The sequence below is a fragment of the Nicotiana sylvestris genome, chromosome 6 (genome assembly GCF_000393655.2).
Source record: "Nicotiana sylvestris chromosome 6, ASM39365v2, whole genome shotgun sequence".
NCBI lineage: Eukaryota > Viridiplantae > Streptophyta > Magnoliopsida > Solanales > Solanaceae > Nicotiana > Nicotiana sylvestris.
In genome coordinates, this window is record NC_091062.1 from 160,596,399 (window position 1) to 160,615,859 (window position 19,461).

General features: G+C 44.4%; 1 pseudogene; it reads right to left on the reverse strand.

Moving 5' to 3' along the window:
• Positions 1-347: 347 nt before the first annotated feature.
• LOC138871566 (uncharacterized) lies at positions 348-13,305 on the reverse strand (annotated as a pseudogene).
• Between the last annotated feature and the right edge of the window lie 6,156 nt (positions 13,306-19,461).

The window sequence follows — 19,461 nt, forward strand, 5'->3', positions numbered from 1 at the left end:
TGGGTACACAAATCCGACCCTGTATCCTCAATACCCCATCATTACCAATAGTCACATCTCTGGTATCACCATACAGAACCTTGTCCTTGAGGACAAGCAAATGAGGGCCATCATATTGCCGCTCCCTAATACAATCAAATAAGGAAGATTGAGAAACCACGCAAGCTAGAACCCGACTGGGCTCCGAATGATCCAATATAACAAACTGGCTGGCTAAGGCCTGAACATCCATCGCCATAGGCCTCTCTGATGCTGGTAAATAAGACAAACTCCCCAAACTCTCCGCCCGGTGACTCAAGGAATCAACCACTATATTGGCTTTGCCCGGGTGATACAAAATAGTGATATCATAGTCCTTTAGCAACTCTAACCACCTCCTCTAGTGCAAACTCAGATCCTTTTGCTTGAACAGGTGCTGCAAGCTCTGATGGTCAGTATAAATCTCACAGGGAACACCGTATAAGTAATGGCGCCAAATCTTCAGGGCGTGAACAATGGCCGCTAATTCAAGGTCGTGAACATAGTAGTTTTTCTCATATATATTCAACCGTTTGGATGCGTAGGCAATCACCCTACCGTCCTGCATCAACACCGCTCCGAGGCCAATCCTCGAGGCATAACAACACACCGTATAAGACCCCAAACCTGTAGGCAATATCAAAACTGGGGCTGTGGTCAAAGATGTCTTGAGCTTCTGGAAGCTCATCTCAAACTCCTCCATCCATTGAAATAGAGCACCCTTTTGGGTCAACCTGGTCATAGGGGGTGCAATCGATGAAAACCCCTCTACAAAACGACGGTAGTAGCTAGCCAAACCAAGGAAACTACGGATCTCTATAGCTGAGAACTGTCAGGGCCAACTCTGCACGGCCTCTATCTTCTTTGGATCCACCTGAATACCCTCACTCGATACTACGTGGCCTAGGAATTCCACTGAATCCAACCAACATTCACATTTCAAGAATTTAACATATAACTTCTTCTCTCTTAGAGTCTGAAGAATAGTCCTCAGGTGCTGCTCATGATCTTCATGACTCTGGGTATACACCAGAATATCATCAATAAAGACAATGACGAACGAGTCAATATATGGCCGGAAAACACTGTGCATCAAATGCATAAAAGCTGCTGGGACATTGGTCAGCCCAAATACCATGATAAGGAACTCGTAATGACCATACCGAGTTCGGAAAGCAGTCTTCGGGATATTTGGCTCCCGAATCTTCAACTGATCTTAACCTGAGCACAAATCAATCTTAAAAAACACCCATGCGCCCTGAAGCTAGTCAAATAGGTCATCAATATGAGGCAAAGGATAATGGTTCTTCACTATATCCTTGTTCAACTAGAGATAATCAATACACATACGCATAGAACCATCCTTTTTCTTCACAAACAAGACAGGAGCACCCCAAGGTGAAATATTGGGTCGAATAAAACCCTTATCAAGCAATTCCTATAACTGATCTTTCAACTCCTTCAACTCAGGAGGAGCCATGCGATACAGAGGAATAGAAATGGGTTGAGTTCCCGGCAACAGATCAATACCAAAATCAATATCTCTATAAGGTGGCATGCCTGGAAGATCAGCTGGAAGCACATCGGGAAAATCCCATACTACTGGAACTGAATCAACTGAAGGGGTATCAATACTGATATCTCTCACATAAGCTAAATATGCGTCACACCCCTTCTCAACCATAAGCTGGGCCTTAAGAAAAGAAATAACTCAACTAGGAGTATGATCTAGAGTACCCCTCCAGTCAACACGTGGTACACCTGGCATAGCTAGTGTCATGGTTTTGGCATGACAATCAAGAATAGCATAATGGGGCGACAACCAGTCCATGCCCAAGATAATATCAAAATCAACCATGCTGAGCAACAATAATCAGCTCTGGTCTCAAAACCACTAAGAGCAACCAAGCACGACCGATAGACGTGGTCCATAATAAGAGAATCTCCCACAGGAGTAGAAATATAAATAGGGGAACTCATAGAATCCCGAGATACACCCAAATACGGAGCAAAATAAGAAGACACATAAGAGTAAGTAGAGCATAGATCGAATAGAACTGATGCATATCTGTGGCAAAATAATATAATACCTGTGATGACAAAATCAGAGGAAACATCCTCGGTACAGGCAGGAAGGGCATATTATTTGGCCTGGCCTCCCCCTCGAGGGCAACCTCTACCTCCCTAACCTCTAGCTCTAGCTGGCTGAGCAGGTGGGGTAGAACCTGGAGCTGTAATCATATCCTGAGAACTCTGCGGGGCACACTGTGGCTGAGAAGTCTATGGAGGTGCACTCTTCCCAAGTCTAGGGCAATCCCTCACCACGTGGTGTGTGTCACCACACTCAAAACAAGCTCTAGGAGGAAGTGGTGGCTGTGACTGGCTCGGATTGGGTATGCTGGACTAACCTCGGAAAGCACCCCGTATAGGAGGTGCTTTAGAAACCGGAGGTGCATAATAAGGTTCCTAAGGTCTAGGAGGAGCTGGAATACCACTATATGCTAGAAGAGCTGAATGAACAGGGCGACTCATATAACCCCCTACCATGACGACCTGGAGTTGGGGTACGGGCACCAGAATAATGGCCCGACTCTCGAGACCTCTTGGCCTCCCTCTCCTCTTTCTCCCTAGCATGCATACCCTCAATCCTCATAGCAATGCTCACCACCTGCTGATAAGAAATATTCATCTCCAACTCACGAGCCATGATAGATCTGATGCTGGAAATAAGGCCCTCAATAAACGGGTGAACCCTCTCGTGGACAGTAGAAACCAAGGCTGGTGCATGCCTAGCCAGACTGGTGTAACGGATAGCATACTCCGAAACAGTCATAGCACCCTGGCGCAATTACTCAAACTCTGTACGCCATGCGTTTCTGAGGCTCTAAGAAATATACTCCCTCAGGAACGGATCTGAAAACTAAGCCCAAATCAGTGAAGCAGCCTCATCTAAATTATCTAACTCGTAGGTGTGCCACCACATATAGGCGGCTCCTCGAAGCTGGAAGGTAGTGAAAGAAACCCCGCTCGACCTTGAGATACCCATGGTATAGAGAATTCGGTAACACTCATCAAGAATTCCCAAAGAATTCTCCAATGATAGACCACTAAATAAAGGAGGCTTGTACTTTTTTAACCTCTCAATCCGCAGCTGCTCATCCTCGGAAGCCACTGTCCTGTCCTCGGGCTACACTGGCACTGCACGCGGTACAAGAATAATCTCAAGGACATACTTACATGCACTCGCTGCTTAAGAGTGCGGGCGGCGGGAGTTTGTGCTCCTCCCCCAGCCTGAGATATGGCTGCAGCAAGGGGAAGCAACCCTGCCTGAGCCAAGGTGGTGTACATGCTCATGAACTATGCCAAAGTCTCTTGAAACGTTAAAGTAGTAGTAGCAGTAGGCGTATCAGGTGCCTGGACTCCAACTGGAACTGCAGGTGGTATGTCGGCAGCAGCTCGCGCAGGTGCTTTGGCTGCACCACGTACGCGTCCCCGACCTCTACCCTAGCCCCGGCCTCTAACGGCTACAGTAGGGGGCGTGGGTTCCTGATCATCTCGAGTAGCACGTGTCCTCACTATCTGTGAGAGAATAGAAGATAGAAGTTTAGAATTGTGATGTCAAAATATCGCACGACAAGGAAATCAAATGAAGTGAAAATTTTCCTAACAGTGACATAGCCTCTCGTAGATAAGTACAGACGTCTCCGTACCGATCAGCAAGACTCTAATAAACTGGCTTGTGATCTGTGACTCCTATGAACCTAGAGCTCTGATACCAACTTGTCACGACCCCAGTTCGCCCTCAGTGAACTGTCGTGATGACACCTAGTCTCTACGACTAGGTAAGCCTAACAAGTGCGGAAAATGAATGGAAACTTGCGGAAATATAAATTAAAAGCCAGGAATAACCAAAATGAAAATGATATATAAAATACCGCTCGGCATATACAGCAAAACATCTCAAAATACTACAACACTATCCCAAAACCTGGAAACTCACGGGAACACAAGCTGAGAGAAAACACTACATGGTTCTAATTCTCTGGAATGTCTAACAAGAACAAAAAGTACGGAAGGCTAAATACTAAATACTGGAATAGAGAGAGACTCCTCGGTCTGCGGACGTGGCAGATATACCTCGAAGTCCCGTAGAACCGCCTTGCCTCAAGAATGGTAAGCCTGAGTGGAGGTACCTGGATCTGCACATGAAAAACATGCGCAGAAATGACATGAGTACACCACAGCGGTACTCAGTAAGTGCAAAGTCTAACCTCGGCCGGGCAGTGACGAGGACTGTCAGGGCCCTACTGAGGTTAATAAAAAATAAAATGACAGGATAAATAAGCAGTAAAACTGAGAATCTATATTAAGAATCTATGCAGTATAATAAGAGTACAATAACGGAAACAGAGTAGAGGCAAATACAAGGAAATACCATGCACAACAAGGGGAATAACCGGGGATCTCTTAGTATCTCAAGGATCCCTCGGTATCCTCAATATATGCCAGGGATCTTTTGGTATCCCGAGGATCTCTTGGTATCCTCAATATATGCCAGGGATCTCTTGGTATCCCGAGGATCTCTCGGTATCCTCAATATATGCCAGAGATCTCTTAGTATCCCGAAGATCTTTCGGTATCCTCAATATACGTGCCGGGAATCTCTTGGTATCCCGCACCTCAGTCTAGATCATAAATACGTACAGGAGATCTCCCGGGATGCCGTCCCGTAGTCCCAAATTAAAACACACAGCAGCAACACACGAATATTAAATTAAATGGTATTTTCATACTAAGTAAATAGTTAATTCTAGCCTAACATGCTTCACGTAATGCAATTAAGGAAGTTTAAGCAAATAGGCAATTAAGTCAACTAAACATGCTTTTCTAAACTAACATCAGGCTAAGTTGCAAGTAGAATAAAACAGAAAAAAGAGGAACTCAGTGTAAATACTTAAAGTAAAACGGGGTTTTCAGCAATTAGCTCAAGTACACACTCGTCACCTCACGTACAAGGCATTTCAATGATCAAATATCATATCGTAAGGGGAAGGTTCCCCACACAAGGTTAGACAAGCCACTTACCTCGAACCGGCTCTACGTCAACCCGGAACCATGCTCTTGCCACTAGTACTAAACTCCAAATGGTCCAAATCTATTCAATTCAATCGCATAATGTAAATAATACTTCAAGTAACTGATTCCATATTTAAATTTTAAGCAAATACGCGAAATTATGTAAAATGACCAAAATGCCCCTCTGGCCTACATCTCGGAATCGGGTAAAGTTTAAATTTTCAGAAACCTCGTACTCTCACGCATCTATACATAACAAGAACACTGAAATCGGAGTCCAAATGACCCCTCAAATCCTCATTTAAAGTCCTCTTAAACTCAAGCCTTAATTACCCATTTTTCCCAAATTTCTCACCACTAATTAGGTCTTAAATCACATAAAACGAGTTATGAAGGTAAGGACGTTACCTCCAAGTTATTCCCCTTTGTTTTTCCTCAAAAAGCTTTCTCAAAAACTTCAAATCCGGATGAAAATGGTGAAAGAATCCCTCAAATTCACGAAGGCAACTATTTATATGTTCTGCCCAGCGATTTCCACAATTGCGGCCGATGCGGTCCCGCTTCTGCTGAACAAGTATCGCATCTGCGATTTTCACTTAAGGACCCAGCTTTCGCATCTGTGAAACTCTAACCGTAGGAGCGGTTCAGCTTCTGCGGACATCTCGCCGCATCTGCGGTTCCTAAGGAAAATCCCAAATTTTGCTTCTGCGGTCCTCTACGCCGCTTCTGCGGCTCCGCATCTATGGTCCCCAAACTGCAAATGCAAATATACCAAAAGAACAGCTGCTGCAGCAACTTAACTAGAAAATTCCTTCGTCAACCATCCGAATTTATCCCAAGGCCCCCAGGACATCAACCAAAGGCGTCAACATATCCTAAAACCTTATTCAAACTTGTACATACTTCAAAACACTTCAAACAACCTCAAAACAACCAAAACCCATCGGATTCAAGCCTTAGTTTCTAAAATCTTTCGAATTCCGCTTTCGATCAAAAACCCAACCAAAACACGTCCGAATGACTTGAAATTTTGCACACACATCCCAAATAACATAACGGAACTACTGAATCTCTTGGAATTTCATTCCGACCCTCGGATCAAAATCTCGCTATCAAACCGGAAACTTTCAAAATTTAACTTTCGGCATTTCAAGCCTAAATTAGCTACGGACCTCCAAAACACAATCCGAACACGCTCTTAACCCAAATCAGCCAACAGAGCTAACAGAACTATCAGATTTCCATTCCGAGGCCATCTTCACACTGTTCTAACTATGGTTAACTTTCCAACACTTGAGATCTCATTTAGGGAGTAAGTATCTCAAAACTCCCCGAAACTCCAAGCCGAACATCCCAGCAAATCAAAATAGCAGAAATAAACTTGGGGAAAGCAGTTAATAGGGAATTGGGGCGTTAATTGTTAAGACGACTGGCATGGTCTTCACACTTACATGAGGGCAATGACTACCGTGTTTCATGACATGATACATAAGGAAATTGATGTCTATGTGGATGATGTGATCATCAAGTCAAGAAAGCAGTCCGACCACATCGGAGACTTGAGAAAGTTTTTCCAGGGGCTCCGCAGGTACAATCTTAAGCTCAATCCTGCAAAGTGTGCATTTGGTTTTCCGTCTTGAAAACTATTGGGATTCATAGTCAGCCGGCAAGGCATTGAGCTGGATCTGTCAAAGATCAAGGCTATCAAAGAATTGTCATCCCCAAGGAATAAGGCTGAGGCAATGAGTTTGCTCGGGCATTTATACTAGATCAGCAGGTTTATTGTTCAACTCACGACAACTTGTGAGCCCATCTTTAAGTTGCTGAAGAAGGATTCTGCGATCAAATTGACTGATGAGTGCCATGAGGCATTTGATAAGATCAAAGTGTACTTGTCGAACCCACCTGTGTTGGTCTCGTCGGAACCTAGGAGACCTTTAATTCTCTATTTGACAGTCCTAGATAATTCATTCGGTTGTGTGTTGGGTCAACATGACATCACCGGCAGGAAGAAACAAGCCATCTATTATCTCAGCAAGAAGTTCACATCCTATGAGGTTAAGTATACTCCCCTTGAAAGGACATGTTGCGCCCTAATTCCGGTGGCACAAAAGTTGAAACATTATCTGTCGTCCTACACTAGTTACCTCATTTCTCGCCTGGATCCTCTAAAGTATATCTTTCAGAAGCCTATTCCCACATGAAGATTTGTAAGGTGGCAGATTTTGCTCACAGAGTTTGACATCATCTATGTGACTCGAACCGCGATGAAAGCCCAAGTTTTGGCCGATCATTTGGATGAGAACCTAGTGTATGAATGTCACAACCCGGATTTTCCACCATCGGGAGTCGTGATGACGCCTACTAATGAGAGCTAGGGAAGCTAACTCTTAACTACTTTTATCTTTTATAAATTATTTCTTTTATCAAATATTTGTAATGGCATAAAAAATGACTGAATTAAATAAATATGCGGAAGTCTTAATTTAAAGTGACTGAATGTAAATGCGGAATCCAACATAAATCTCTACCCAAGAACAGGTGTCACATTACTCACGAACTTCTAATAATACTGAATACAATCGTCTGAAAGAAAATAATAAACTGTTTGTCTCGAATACAATGAGATAACAGACTAAAATAATAGAAAGAGGAGATGTCGGGCATGCGGACGCCTTCAAGGCTACCTCGGTGTCTCACTAGTCTGACTGCTCACACCTGCGCTATTGCTACTGCTGTCCGAAACCTGTATCTGTGCAAAAGATCACAGAGTGTAGTATCAGCACAACCGACCCCATGTGCTGGTAAGTGCCTAGCCTAACCCCGGCGAAGTAGTGACGAGGCTAGGACCAAACAATCAAATAAACCTGTGCAGTTCAAGTATACATATATAGACAACAAAGGAAGTACTGGAAGCAACCAATCAATGTGGGAGGGGAAACATGTTGTGGGGAGGTAACAGTTTCAAATAGAAATATTCAATAAAAGAAGGAGACAACAAAGTCATAATATCAACAAGTATCAAAAGGAATCAACAATTTGCATGGCATCACCTTTCGTGCTTTTACTTTCTTCCTCACCCAAGCAATATATAAAATAAAACTGTACACGGCATCACCCTTCTGACTTTTACCCTCTTTTCTCACAATATAATCAATAAATATCAGTACGGAATGGCACATCGTACGACACGACATCACTCTTCGTGGTTTACACTCTTTCCTTACCATATCAAACAATACACGACATCACCTTTTGTGCTTTATCACTCTTCCTCAGCCAAACAACAATCACAGATAAGGGCCAAGGAAGTAAACTGGATAATAATCGGGATTCCAATAAGGGCACAACAATTAACAATAAAATTCCCGACAAGGAATATATCAGCAATTCCACAATTATCTCGGCAAAGGAATAATTCAATAATTCTTTCTCTTTCTTTCATTTCTTACTTAGTAATTCATTTTATAACTTGAACCAACGCTCCTCAAATATTAAATATCACCATTTCTTTCACATGCACTTAACAACATATAGAAGTCATCATTTAATCATGGAAGATATAACCAAATTCGAACATTCATGATATAAGGACTTACGATCATGCTAGACACCAACGTATAGATACTCATCACCATGCCTATACGTCGTACTCGACAAATAGCAAGTAGCAATTAAGACTCAGCTCCTATTCCCTCAAGCTAAGGTTAGACCAATCACTTACATCACGTTGTAACCAATTCAAAATTCCAACAAGCCTTTGCCTCGCGAATTCGTGCAGGATATTCTCAAATCTAGTCATAAACAATTCGATTAAGTCAATAAAAATTATAGGAATTAATTCCATATGAAATTCTACATTTTCCATTTATAATTCGAAATTGCACTAAAAATTCTTCCGTGGGGCCCACGTCTCGGAATCCAAAAAAAATCACGGAATATGAAGCCTCATCCAACCACGAGTCGAACCATACCAATTTTACCAAAATTTGACGTCAACTCGACCCTCAAATCTTTAAATTAAACCAAGAGGGTTTTCAAGATTTTCCCAGTTAAAATCACCAATTAAATGCCAAAACTAGTAATAGATTCGAGTAATCTAACCAAATTAAGTTAAGAACACTTACCCCGTTGTTTTCTCTGAAAATATCCCGAAAATCGCCTCTCCCGGAGCTCCAATTTGCTAAAAATGGAAAATGGGTTACATTCTGCCCAGAATGTTTTCGGGGTTACTGTTCACGCGTTTTTACTGTTCATGGGGTACTGTTCATGGCTACTGCTCATGGGGGTACTGTTCACGGGGTACTATTCATAGGTACTGTTCACGGGTACTATTTCTGCAATTTTCCTAAGTTCGAAATCACTCTGAGACACTCCCGAGCCCTCGAGGCTCCTAACCAAACACATACACTAACCCAACAACATCCTACGAACTTAACCGTGCAATCAAATCTCCAAAATAACGTCATATACCACGAATTAAGCTTTAAAATCCAAGAATTCTTTCAAATTTCATAAAACATCAAATTTTCCATTTTGAGTCCGAAACACATCAAACGACGTCTGTTTTCAACAAAACTTTACCGAAAGTTCTTAAACCATATATAAGATTTGTACCGGGCGCCAGAACCAAAATACGGGCCCGATACCATCACTTTCTAATCAAATTTCATTTTCTTTTTCCTTAAATATTTTTAGAAAACAATTTTACTCAAAAATTCATTTCTCGGGCCTGGGACTTCGGAATTCGATTCCGGGCATACGCCAAAGTCCCATATTTTCCTACGGACCTCCGGGGATTGTCAAATCACGGGTCCGGGTCCGTTTACCCAAAATGTTGACCGAAGTCAAATTTATTCATTTTAATATCAAAACTTAGCAAATTTTCACAGAATTTCATATTTAAGCTTCCGACTACGCACTTGGACTGCGCACGCAAATCGAGGCGACTGTAAATGAGGTTTTCAAGGTCTTAGAAGCTCGGAATGGATAAGAAAATAACCATTCGTCCTCGAACTGACAAAAGAATGAAGTACCTAAGTCAGGGAATAGATGAGGATAACGGCTCTGCATGTCGGACTCGGACTCCCAGGTCGAAGCCTCAAGAGGCTGACCTCTCCACTGAACACGAACAGAGGAGAAACTCTTGGATCTTAACTGACGGACCTGCCGGTCTAGAATAGCCACCGGCTCCTCCTCGTAAGCCAAGTCTTTGTCCAACTGGACAGTGCTGAAATCTAACACGTGGGATGGATCGCTGTGATACTTCCGAAGCATGGATTCATGAAACACTGGGTGCACGGCTGATAAACGCAGTGGCAATGCAAGTCTATAAGCCACCTCTCCGACTCGATCAAGAATCTCAAATGGACCAATGAACCTAGGGCTAAGCTTGCCCTTCTTCCCAAATCTCATCACGCCCTTCATAGGCGACACTCAGAGCAATACCCGCTCACCAACCATGAAAACCACATCTCGAACCTTACGATCTGTATAGCTCTTTTGCCAGGACTGAGCTGTACGAAGCCTATCCTGAATGATCCTGACCTTGTCTAAGGCCTCCTAAACCAAATCTGTACCCAACAACCGAGCCTCTCCCGGTTTAAACCATCCAACCGGAGATCGACACTGCCTACCATATAAAGCCTCATAAGGAGCCATCTGGATACTTGACTGGTAGCTTTTATTGTAGGCAAACTCTACTAAAGGCAAGAACTGATCCCATGAAACTCCAAAGTCAATAACACAAGCTCGGAGCATGTCCTCCAATATTTGAATAGTCCGCTTAGACTGTCCGTCCGTCTGAGGATGAAATGCTGTGCTCAACTGCACCTGGGTGCCTAACTCTCGCTGAACTGCTCTCCAGAAATGCGAGGTAAACTGCATGTATCGATCCGAATTGATAGATACCGGCACACCATGAAGGCGAACAATCTCCCGGATATAAATCTCAGCTAACCTCTCGGATGAATAGGAGACTACCACAAGAATGAAATGCGCTGACTTGGTCAGCCTATCAACAATGACCCAAACTGCATCAAGCTTCTTCTGAGTCAACGGAAGTCCAGTAACAAAGTCCATAGTGATTCGCTCCCACTTCCACTCGGGAAGCTCAATCCTCTGAAACAAACCACCAGGTCTCTGATGCTCATACTTAACCTGCTGACAATTCAAACACCTAGCCACATATGCAACAATATCCTTCTTCATTCTACGCTACCAATAATGTTGCCGCAAATCCTGATATATCTTCGCGGCGCCCGGATGAATAGAGTACCGGGAGCTATAGGCCTCCCCTAAAATCAACTCCCAAAGCCCATCCACATTAGGCACACAAACTCGCCCTTGCAATCTCAAAACTCCATCATCATCTAAGGTCACCTGCTTGGCACCTCCACGCTGCACCGTGTCTCTAAGGACACACAAATGGGAATCATCAAGCTGCCGATCACGGATATTCCCAAATAATGAAGAACGAGCAACCGTGCAAGCTTATACCCGACTAGGCTCAGAAATATCCAACCTCACGAATCGATTGGCCAAGGACTAAACATTCAAAGCAAGCGGCTTCTAACTGACCGGAATATAAGAAAGACTGCCCATACTGACCGTCTTCCTGCTCAAAGCATCGGCTACCACATTGGCCTTTCCTAGATGATATAAGATAGTGATATCATAATCTTTCAATAACTCCAACCACCTCCTCTGTCTCAAATTCAACTCCTTTTGGTTGAACAAATACTGAAGACTCTTGTGATCCCTGAACACATCACATGCCACACCGTACACGTAATGCCTCCAAATCTTCAATGCGTGAACAATGGCTGCCAACTCTAAATCATGAACCGGATAGTTCTTCTCATGAATCTTCAACTGTCGTGAGGCATAGGCAATGACCTTTCCACCCTACATCAAAACTGCACCAAGCCCAATACGAGAAGCATCACAATAAACTTTATAAGGCCTTGAACCTGTGGGCAAAACCAATACCGATGCCGTAGTCAGATCTGTCTTGAGCTTCTGAAAGCTCGCCTCACACGCATTCAACCATCTGAACTGGGAACCCTTCTGGTTCAACCTGGTCATCGGGGCTGCAATGGATGAAATCCCCTCCACGAACCAACGATAGTAGCCTGCCAATCCCAAGAAACTCCGAATCTCTGTAGCTGATGCTGGTCTAGGCCAGTTCTTGACTACCTCAATCTTCTTCGGATCAACCTGAATACCCTTTGCTGATACAACATGACATAGGAATGCAACTAAACTCAGCCAAAACTCACACTTCGAGAACTTAGCATATAGCTGACTATCCCTTAGAGTCTGAAGAACCACTCTGAGGTGCTGCTCGTGCTCCTCCTGGCTGCGGGAATATATCCGAATATCATCAATAAAGACTATCACGAACAAGTCCAAATAAGGCCTGAACACTCGGTTCATAAGATACATGAAAGTTTCTGGGGCATTTGTCAGCCCAAATGACAACCAAAAACTCATAATGTCTGTACCGAGTGCGGAAAGCTGTCTTAGGGACATTGGATGCCCTAATCCTCAACTGATAGTAGCCAAATCTCAAGTCTATCTTGGAAAACACCTTGTCACCCTGAAGCTAATCGAACAAATCATCAATCCTCAGTAGTGGATACTTATTCTTGATTGTAACCTTGTTTAATTACCGGTAATCAATGCACATTCTCATCAAACCATCCTTTTTCTTTACAAACAACACTGGTGCACCCCACGACGAAACACTGGGTCTAATGAAACCCTTCTCAAGCAGGTCTTGAAACTGCTCCTCAACTCTTTCAACTCTGGCGAGGCCATGCAATATGGAAAAATGGAAATGGGCTGAGTGCCCGGAGCCAAATCAATGCAGAAATCAATATCCCTGTCGGGTGGCATACCCGGAAGGTCTAAAGGGAATACCTCAGGAAACTCGCGAACCATGTGCACAGAATTAATGGAGGGGACCTCAGCTTTGGAATCACGAACATAAGCCAAATAAGCCAAACACTCCTTGTCGACCATATGCTGAGCCTTCACATACGAAATAACACTGCGGGTAGAATGACTAGGAGTCCCTCTCCACTCTAAACGGGGTAGTTGCGGTAAGGCTAAGGTCACAGTCTTGGCATGACAGTCCAAGATAGCATGGTAAGGTGATAACCAGTCCATCCCCAATATAACATCTAAGTCGACCATATCTAAAAGCAACAAATCAACACGAGTCTCAAGACCCCCAATCACCACAATACAGGAACGATGAACTCGATCGACCACAATAGAATCACCCACCAATGTAGACACATAAACATGAATACTCAGTGCATCACTAGGCAGAACCAAGTATGATACAAAATAAGAGGACACATACGAATACGTAGATCCTGGATCAAATAGCACTGAAGCCTCTCTATCACAAACCAGAATAGTACCTGTAATGACTGCATCTGAAGACTCATCCTCTGGCCTGGCTGGAAGAGCATAGCATCGAGGCTGGGCCCCACCACCCTGAACCATATCTCTGGGACGGCCTGCAGTTGGCTGGCCTCCATTTCTGGCTGTCTGAGCTCCACCTCTATGACCTCTACCTCCACCTCTAGCACCTCTACCCCCACCTCTAGCTGGTTGGGCGGGACGTGGAACACTTGGTGCCGGTACCATGGCACGAGACCTCTGATGCTGAGAACTACCCGGTGCTCGAGGGCAAAATCTGGTAATGTGACCTGGTTCACCACAAGTGTAACAAGCTCTCTGCTGCTAACCATGTCGACCTAAATGAACACCTCGAAAACTCTGAAGCGGCGATGCACCGATAGGAGCTGGTGGTGAACTGTAAGGCTGCTGATCAGAATAGTGCATGTGAGAACCACGACCACCTGAAGTACCATGGGAAACCTGGAGAACTGACGGGAAGGGCCTGGGAGGATAGCCTCTACCATATGAATCTCTACCTCCAGACGAGGTACGACTAAATCTTCCTGAGTAACGAGGCCTCTTATCCGACCTATGACAACCTCCCTGTGACAGAACTATCTCGACTCAGCGGGCCACATTGGCCGCCTCCTGAAATATGATCTCACTCCCGGCCTCCTTGGCCATCTGAAGACAAATCGGCTGAATAAGACCATCAATAAACCTCCTCACCCCCCTCTCTCTCTCGGTGGGGAGTATGACAAGAGCATGGTGAGCTCGATCAATGAACCTGGTCTCATACTGAGTGACCATGATGGAACCCTGCTGGAGGCGCTCAAACTGCCTTCGACAGGCCTCTCTCTAAGTAACAGGGAGAAACTTCTCCAGAAACAACGCTGAAAATTGCTCCCATGACAAAGATGGCAACCCGGCTGGCCTAGCTAAGCAATAATCCCTCCACCAAGTCTTGGCAGATCCAGATAGGCGAAATGCAGCAAAATCGACCCTATTGGTCTCAACAATGCCCATGTTCCTAAGAACCTCATGACAGCTGTCTAGATAATCCTGGGGATCCTCAGAAGATGCACCGCTAAAAGTGGTAGTGAAGAGCTTAGTGAACCTGTCCAATCTCCATAAGGCATCGGCGGACATAGTCACTCCATCGCCGAGCTGATCCACTACACCCGGCTGAACCTCCATAGCTGGCTAAACCAATGGAACCTGAACCTGGGGAGCTACTGGCTCTGGAGTGCGCGTAGCAGGAGTCTAGGCCCCTCCTCCAGCTTGAGAAGTGGCTGGTGTTACTGGAAGCAAACCCGCTCGGGTGTCACTCTCCATGAGGCCCACCAATCGGACTAGAGCGTCCTGAAGAACTGGGGTGGCAATGAACCCCTTTGGGACCTGAGCGAGGCCCACCGGAATTGCCTGGGCTGGAACCTCATCATCAAAGTCAACCTGAGGCTCCACCGCTGGTGCTGCTGCTCTAGGATGAGCTCTGCCCCTACCTCGGCCTCTAGTATGGCCTCGGCCTCGCCCTCTTCCCCTCGTGGGAGCTGCTACTGGGGGATTAGGCTGCTGAGCGGTAGATAAGGAAGCACGTGTTCTCGCCATCTGCGAAAGAACAGAGTAGAAATTCAATTAGCATTGAGAAATAAAACCGCACGACAAGAAAGAACAATGTGAAGTTTTTCCTAACTCTGTAGCCCCTGGGGGATAAATACAGACGTCTCCGTACTGATCCCTCAGACTCCACTAAACTTGTCCGTGAGTTGTGAGATCTATGTAACATAGAGCTCTGATACCAACTTGTCACGACCCGGATTTTCCACCCTTGGGAGTCATGATGGCGCCTACTAATGAGAGCTAGGGAAGCCAACTCTTAACTACTTTTATCTTTTATAAATTATTTCTTTTATCAAATATTAGTAATAGCATAAAAAATGACTGAATTAAATAAATATGCGGAAGACTTAATTTAAAGTGACTGAATGTAAATGCGGAATACAACATAAATCTCAACCCAAGAACTGGTGTCACATTACTTACGAACTTCTAAGAATACTGAATACAATCGTCTGAAAGAAAATAATAAATTGTTTGTCTCGAATACAATGAGATAACAAACTAAAATAATAGAAAGAGGAGACGCCGGGCCTGCAGACGCCTGCAAGGCTACCTCGGTGTCTCACTAGTCAGACTGCTCACACCTGCGCTACTGCTGCTGCTGTCCGAAACCTGTATCTGTGTAAAAGAGCACAGAGTGTAGTATCAGTAAAACCGACCCTATGTGCTGGTAAGTGCCTAGCCTAACCTCGGCGAAGTAGTGATGAGGCTAGGACCAGACAATCAAATAAACCTGTGCAGTTCAAATATATATATATATATATATATATATATATATAGACAACAAAGGAAGTACTGGAAGCAACCAATCAATGTGGGAGGGGAAACATGCTGTGGGGAGGTAACAGTTTCAAAATAGAAATATTCAATAAAAGAAGGAGCCAACAAAGTCATAATATCAACAAGTATCAAAAGGAATCAACAATTTGCATGGCATCACCCTTCGTGCTTTTACTCTCTTCCTCACCCAAGCAATATATAAAATAAAACTGTACACGGCATCACCCTTTGTGCTTTCACGGGGTACTATTCATAGGTACTGTTCACGGGTACTATTTCTGAAATCACTCCGAGACACCTCCGAAACACTCCCGAGCCCTCGGGGCTCCTAACCAAACACATACACTAACTCAACAACATCCTACGAACTTAACCGTGCGATCAAATCGCCAAAATAACGTCATATACCACGAATTAAGCTTTAAAATCCAAGAATTCTTTCAAATTTCATAAAACATCAAATTTTCCATTTTGAGTCTGAAACACGTCAAACGACGTCTGTTTTCAACCAAACTTTACAGAAAGTTCTTAAACCATATATAAAATCTGTACCGGGCGCCAGAACCAAAATACGGGCCCGATACCATCACTTTCTAATCAAAGTTCATTTCCATTTTCCTTAAATATTTTCAGAAAACAATTTTACTCAAAAATTCATTTCTCGGGCCTGGGACCTCGGAATTCGATTTCGGGCATACGCCAAAGTCCCATATTTTCCTACGGACCTCCAGGGACTATCAAATCACGGGTCCGGGTCCGTTTACCCAAAATGTTGACCGAAGTCAAATTTATTCATTTTAATATCAAAACTTAGCAAATTTTCACAGAATTTCATATTTGAGCTTCCGGCTACATGCCTGGACTGTGCACGCAAATCGAGGCGACTGTAAATGAGGTTTTCAAGGTCTCGGAAGCTCGGAATGGATAAGAAAATAACCGTTCATCCTCAAACTGACAAAAGAATGAAGTACTTGAGTCAGGGAATAGATGAGGATAACGGCTCTGCATGTCGGACTCGGACTCCCAGTTCGAAGCCTCAAGAGGCTGACCTCTCCACTGAACACGAACAGAGGGGAAACTCTTGGATCTTAACTTATGGACCTGCCGGTCTAGAATAGCCACTGGCTCCTCCTCATAAGCCAAGTCCTTGTCCAACTGGACAGTGCTGAAATCTAACACGTGGGATGGATCGCCGTGATACTTCCGAATCATGGACACATGAAACACTGGGTGCACGGCTGATAAACTCAGCGGCAATGCAAGTCTATAAGCCACCTCTCCGACTCGATCAAGAATCTCAAATGGACCAATGAACCTAGGGCTAAGCTTGCCCTTCTTCCCAAATCTCATCACGCCCTTCATAGGCGACACTCGGAGCAATACCCGCTCACCAACCATGAAAACCACATCTCGAACCTTACGATCTGTATAGCTCTTTTGCCAGAACTGAGCTGTACGAAGCCTATCCTGAATGATCTTGACCTTGTCTAAGGCCTCCTAAACCAAATCTGTACCCAACAACCGAGCCTCTCCCGATTTAAACCATCCAACCGGAGATCGACACTGCCTACCATATAAAGCCTCATAAGGAGCCATCTGGATACTCGACTGGTAGCTTTTATTGTAGGCAAACTCTACTAAAGGCAAGAACTGATCCCATGAACCTCCAAAGTCAATAACACAAGCTCGGAGCATGTCCTCCAATATTTGAATAGTCTTCTCGGACTGTCCGTCCGTCTGAGGATGAAATGCTGTGCTCAACTGCACCTGGGTGCCTAACTCTCGCTGAACTGCTCTCCAGAAACGTGAGGTAAACTGCATGTCTCGATTTGAATTGATAGATACCGGCACACCATGAAGGCGAACAATCTCCCGGATATAAATCTCAGCTAACCTCTCGGATGAATAGGAGACTACCACAAGAATGAAATGCGCTGACTTGGTCAGCCTATCAACAATGACCCAAACTGCATCAAGCTTCTTCTGATTCAACGGAAGTCCAGTAACGAAGTCCATAGTGATTCGCTCCCACTTCCACTCGGGAAGCTCAATCCTCTGAAACAAACCACCAGGTCTCTGATGCTCATACTTAACCTGCTGACAATTCAAACACCTAGCCACGTATGCAACAATATCCTTCTTCATTCTACGCTACCAATAATGTTGCCGCAAATCCTGATACATCTTCGCGGCGCCCGGATGAATAGAGTACCGGGAGCTATAGGCCTCCCCTAAAATCAACTCCCGAAGCCCATCCACATTAGGCACACAAACTTGCCCCTGCAATCTCAAAACTCCATCATCATCTAAGCTTACCTGCTTAGCACCTCCACGCTGCACCGTGTCTCTAAGGACACACAAATGGGAATCATCAAGCTGCCGATCACGGATATGCCCAAATAATGAAGAACGAGCGACCGTGAAAACTAATACCCGACTAGGCTCAGAAATATCCAACCTCACGAATCGATTGGCCAAGGCCTGAACATCCAAAGCAAGCGACTTCTAACTGACCGGAATATAAGCAAGACTGCCCATACTGACCGTCTTCCTGCTCAAAGCATCGGCTACCACATTGGCCTTTCCTAGATGATATAAGATAGTGATATCATAATCTTTCAATAACTCCAACCACCTCCTATGTCTCAAATTCAACTCCTTTTGCTTGAACAAATACTGAAGACTCTTGTGATCCATGAACACCTCACATGCCACACCGTACACGTAATGCCTCTAAATCTTCAATGCGTGAACAATGGCTGCCAACTCTAAATCATGAACCGAATAGTTCTTCTCATGAATCTTCAACTGTCGCGAGGCATAGGCAATGACCTTTCCACCCTACATCAAAACTGCACCAAGCCCAATACGAGAAGCATCACAATAAACTTTATAAGGCCCTGAACCTGTGGGCAAAACCAGTATCGATGCCGTAGTCAGAGCTGTCTTGAGCTTCTGAAAGCTCGCCTCACACGCGTTCGACCATCTGAACTGGGAACCCTTCTGGTTCAACCTGGTCATCGGGGCTGCAATGGATGAAAACCCCTCCACGAACCAACGATAGTAGCCTGCCAATCACAAGAAACTCTGAATCTCTGTAGCTTATGCTGGTCTAGGCCAGTTCTTGACTACCTCAATCTTCTTCGGATAAAGCTGAATACCCTTTGCTGATACAACATGACCTAAGAATGCAACTAAACTCAGCCAAAACTCACACTTCGAGAACTTAACATATAGCTGATTATCCCTTAGAGTCTGATGAACCACTCTGAGGTGCTACTCGTGCTCCTCCTGGCTGCAGGAATATATCCGAATATCATCAATAAAGACTATAACGAACAAGTCCAAATAAGGCCTGAACACTCGGTTCATCAGATCCATGAAAGTTTCTGGGGCATTTGTCAGCCCAAATGACATAACCAAAAACTCATAATGTCCGTACCGAGTGCGGAAAGCTGTCTTAGGGACATCAGATGCCCTAATCCTCAACTGATAGTAGCCAAATCTCAAGTCTATCTTGGAAAACACCTTGTGACCCTGAAGCTAATCGAA